We start from the raw sequence: 5,236 nt of genomic DNA on the forward strand, positions 1-5,236 counted from the left end.
TAAAGTATATCTACATGGACTTTATCAAGGTCACCTTTATCACACGACTTTGAAGTAATCTAAATTGCATTCTTACAGTGCTGCTGCCTGTCTGGCTGAGCGCAAGGCCTCTGAGCATATTTATCTCTCTCTGCTCAGTCACCTCTTGCTACCTTCTGCTCTTTTGGTGACTGTGGGGGGCTGTTCCTTGTTGGAAGCTCAAAAAATCCTGGCATCTTCACCATTGAGGACAGTGCTAAGGGCCCAGGGACTGAGGAAAAAACACTTGGCACAATGCTGAACACAATAAATGCAGGGAGGGAAGAGAAGCTGGAAACCATGGCTACCACCTTATCTCATGTGAAGGAGAGAGAATGAATAGAGAAGCCTATGGATGGAACTCAGAATGATGAGGAATGGGCTGGTATCTGCTTTGGGGCCTTGTGGAGATGCAGGGCTTGTTGAGGGCTGGTTCATGCCTGCTTCAGTGTATCCATCAGACTGATGTTCTGAACTACTGTCTTAGCTTGACCTATTCTCATGGAGCTGACTTTCACTGGTAGGTGTGTGTGGTCTACTAGATACAGGGAGGACAGACCAGTGGTGAAAAATGCTTTGGCTGGGGCTTCCAGCTGTGAACTGTGATCATTTTTAACTACAGTGCCACAGGCCTTACAGACCCTTCCTCTAGGCAAGGTATGGGGGTCTACAGAGGAAAGGAAAATAAACATTACAAAACTCAATTTCTAGATTATATCAAATCTGACCAAAGACATAAACCTGTTCAATTACTTGGGATAAATGGCTTTGGAAAGAATTTAGTATTTGTCAGTCAGGTAGTGTAGAAGAAAATTTCTGAGAATTTTGACACTCTGACATTCTGCATTATGTTGGAGCAATGGGCCACAGGCTCCTTATTATTTCATCCCATTCCATGTCATTCCATTCCATGTCATCTCTTTCCATTTCATTCCATTCCACTCCAATCCATTCCACCTTTTTCAGTTTCAGAATACTGATTCATACTTAATGTTTCACACCCTACTTGTTTTTCATCACTTCAAGTGGAATGTTAGTTACATTGTAGTCACTTAAGAAGTCACTAAGAAAAACTATACAGAGATATATAGTATGAAAATACATAAATAAATTTAAATGGGATACTAAAAATGTTCAAATAACTCAAAAAAAGGCAAAGAAGTGAAAACTAACTCCAGCTAATGTTAATTAAAGGCAAAGATTGTAAAAATGAATTAAATAAAAAGCAAATGCAACAGAGAAACAAAAAACAGAACAAAATAAAATAGTAGATCTAAATCCAAACCTATCAATAATTATATTAAATGTAAATGGGTTAAACACACCAATTTATAATCTGTCTTTAAGAAACTCACTTCAAATATAGTCATAAGGTAAAGGATAAGAAACACCTGTATTAGCTTTCTACACTATATAACAGATTATTACAAAGTTAGTAGCTTAAAACAACACACGTTTATTATTTCACAGTTTTTGTAGGGCAGAAGTCTCGATATGTCTTAGCTGGGTTCTCTACTTCAGCATCTCCCAGGCCTGCAACTGGCTCTGTGGCCTCATCAAAGGGTCAATGAGGGGAAAGCATCCTTAGGTTGTTTGGCAGAATTCATTTCCTAGAGGCTACAGGACTGAGGCTTCAATCTCTTATGTACATAAAATTTGCAACTTAGGTGCTATGGACCAGTTTCTCAAAAAAACAGAAAGTAGCAAAAGAAACCCAAGATTAAATAGATAAACTGAATAGTCTTGTAAGCATCATAAATAATTGAATCCATAGTCAGAAACTTTCCAAAAACTGATTTTACTGGCTAGGTCTACCAAATACTTAAAGAAGAAATCAATCCTACACAATATGTTTCAGAAAATAGAAGAGGAAGAGTGTTTGTGAGGGGATGGGTTTTGTCTGGGGTCTGGGATTCATTTGGCTGTCTTTATCAATAAAAAATTATTGAACACCTAAAAACAAAAAGAAGAGGAGGAAACACTTTCCATTTTATGAGGCCAGCACTACCCTGATACCAAAACTAGATAAAGGCTATACAAGAAACAAACAAACAAACAAAAAAACCAAACCTCCAGATCAATATCCTCATGGACACCAAAATTCCCAGCAAAACACTAGTACATCAAATTAAGCAATATAAAAAAGGATAGTATACTAAGACCAAGTAGAGTCTAGAGCCTGGGAATGCAAGGCTGGTTCAATGTTTGAAAATCAGTCAAAGTAACCCATGTTAGCAACAGTCTAAATGAAAAAAAGCACATGATCATATCAATTGCTGCAGAAAAAAACATATGAAAAAATTTTCAACAATGACAAAAACTTGTAGCAAACTGGGAATGGAGGAGAAAGACCTAGACAAGTAAAGGGCATCTACAAAAACCTTGAATGTGGGAAAACCCATGAAGACCACTTAGATTCCAGGCAACACTGCAGGACAATTGCTTTCCTTGTCCTAGCATGGCCCAGAAACAACATCCTGCACAACTTCCCAAATTGGGTCTATTAGTTGTGACAATCCAGAGACCAGCAGTTGGTGAGAGCAGACGTGCAGCTAAAATGAGCTCTGCTGCTTGTGTCATGTGGCCCTGGCATTGGGACTGCACCCTGGGTGTTTTATCATGACGACGTGGTGCAGGAATGGGAAGGTGAAAAGAACATTAGGTTGGTTGGGAAGCAGTTTGGTGAACAAGGATAGAGGCTCTGGGGACAAGGCTAAGCTCGAGCGCCTCCTGGGAATGGGAGCTGGCAATCAGCCTCATTCAGGAAACCAGTAGCATCCTGGAAATGAGATTTCTGAAAAATGGGAATTAGTTGTCAGTTGAGTCAGAGCGGCAGAACCGCTGGAAGAAGAACCTTTAGCTATCAGTACCAAGCAACAAAGTATCAAGAAAGGGCTCACTAAAAAGACTGGGGAGAATTTTATTTTTTTTAAACAGAGGGATTCAGAAATAAAGGGCTTTGCTTAGTTAATGTTGCAGCCTGCCAGAGATCCCACACAGCAGAGTCATACCAGCAATGTCTGTCCCATGAAGGTTGTTCTCTTGTGCAGATGGGGGCACTGGGATCTGTCGTCAGGCCTTCTGCTTTTGAGCTTATTTCTGTCAACAGGACTCTCCATACTCTCTTCTTAATGACCTACTGCTTTGGACTTCCCCAGTCTCTTCCATGAGAAATTTTGTCTCAGTATAGGCAGAAAAAAATAAATAAATAGAAAGTTCAACGATCAGGCAAAGTTGAAAGTACAATATAGTTTGGTGGTAGGGGTCAGGTGGGGGGATTCTAGTATCCAGCACACACTCAAGGATGGGTATGTGATATCATTTTCTGTCCCAGCTTTATTGGAATTGCGAATAAGTGCATCTGTTCCATTGCTCAAAGAATGTGTCAGTTAAGCGAAGCTTCCTGTAGCTCTGAAGTTGATCCTCTGTTTCTCAAGATGCTCTAAGCAGAGTGTAGAATGTGGCAGAGGAAAAAAGTGGTGTGGGAAATCTCTGAAACAAGCCAGCTCTTCCCCGAACATAAAAATCACTGGAGTTCTCAGGGGCTAACCGAAAAACCCCAGGTTCTTACTTGGGAATCGGCCTTCAAGGCAGTGAGCTGTGGTGCATGGAGCTGGCTTGTGACCCATGTCAGGTCCTGCGGGTCGTTGGTATGGAGGGCTCTGGAGACAGGCAGTCTGGGATTGAAGGCTAGAGCTGATATTTTCTTGCTGTGTGACCTTGGGCAACTTATTTCACCTCTCTGTGCCTCAGTTTGCAATACCTGTATCTACCTTGTAGAGTTGTGGTGAGGATATAAGGTGTCACTACTGCATATGTAAAACCTCTGGACCTATACCTGCTCGTAATGAATGCTGCGTGAGTGTTTGCTGCCATTATATACTATCTGGGCCTAGGCAATTACCTCTGAGCTTTCAGTGTCCTCAGTTGTAAAGCTGGAGGGGTGGATTGGAGGCCGTATTTCTCAAAATGTGGACTGGCGACTTCTAGCATGAAAATAACACAGGCTATCAGTTTAAATAAAATCTCTGAGAGTGGTGCCTGGAAAGGGGCTTTTAAAAATGTTTCCAAAGTGATTCTTGGCCTGTTTATTTAATTGTTGCCATAACTACATAATTAGGTGAGCAGCAGTTGGCGTTGAGCTACTTTGGGAGGAAAGGAGGAGTTACACCTGCGAGGCCCGGGCTCGGACCCTCCGGCCATGAGTGCAAAGCTGAGCCCGAGCAGATGCAGACTGCGCGGGGCCCTGCTCCCTGCAGAGTGGGAACTCTGGCTAGAAATGGATAAGCTGCTTTTTTCACAAATGTCCAGACTGGTCATGAATTACCCAATGAAAGTCCCCTTCCCAGCTGTAGGGCCCCGGGTGAGCCCTTGAATCTTTGTGACAATAAGTATTGAAAAAAAAAAGGGGTCACTTGTTGGAAATCAGTACTAATTGCCTCATCCTCTGTGCTCCTGTCCACGTCATTTCTGTTCCGTTGTAATTTGCATTGTACCATGTTACAGTGAGTACCGTGTGTGTTTGCCCTGGAAATGATAAGCTTCTAATTCAGGCCAGTGCCTCGTTCACCTTGGTGTTCTCCTCTCTCCTCCTCCCTTGCCTGGCATTTAGCACAGTGATTTGCATGTGGCGGTCCTTTTGTAAATGTTCATTGAATGTACCAGCAGAGTATCCAGTTTGAACGAATGGAGCTTACAGGTCTGTGATCCCAGAGTGTGCGCTGTAACTGAGGAGACCCGCTGCCACAAAGGCAGTGGAAAAACCCTGCCTCCATCACAAAGGCCTCTGCAACATTATTACAGTGGAAGATAGAAGTCTTAATTAGTAGCAGGAAAAAGTGACGATGTATCAAGGTTCTCAAAATGTCAGCTGGTGTCTGGGCAATCAATGCATTTATAGGCACTAACCATTGCACTGTGATACTGAAACCAATACTGCTAATTAAAGGCGTAATGACAATCAGCCAGATCACTGTTAATTGATTCTTAATACTTCAGTTACTTGTTTTTATGCCAGTTGAATTTAATCAAAAGGGGTGAGAGAGTACTACAAGGCTTATAATTTTAAAAGGACTTGGAGATATTGACTTGATGTGCATCTTTTTCAAAATGCAAGTGAAAGAGAACCTGTATTTATATATACTTTCCTTACTCACTAAAGATTTTGGAGGTGAAGTTTATTCTTGATGACAAATAGCTATAAATAGTTCATCAACAA

This window comes from Furipterus horrens, unplaced genomic scaffold (assembly GCF_987537825.1).
Source record: "Furipterus horrens unplaced genomic scaffold, mFurHor1.1.pri manual_scaffold_1, whole genome shotgun sequence".
Lineage (NCBI taxonomy): Eukaryota > Metazoa > Chordata > Mammalia > Chiroptera > Furipteridae > Furipterus > Furipterus horrens.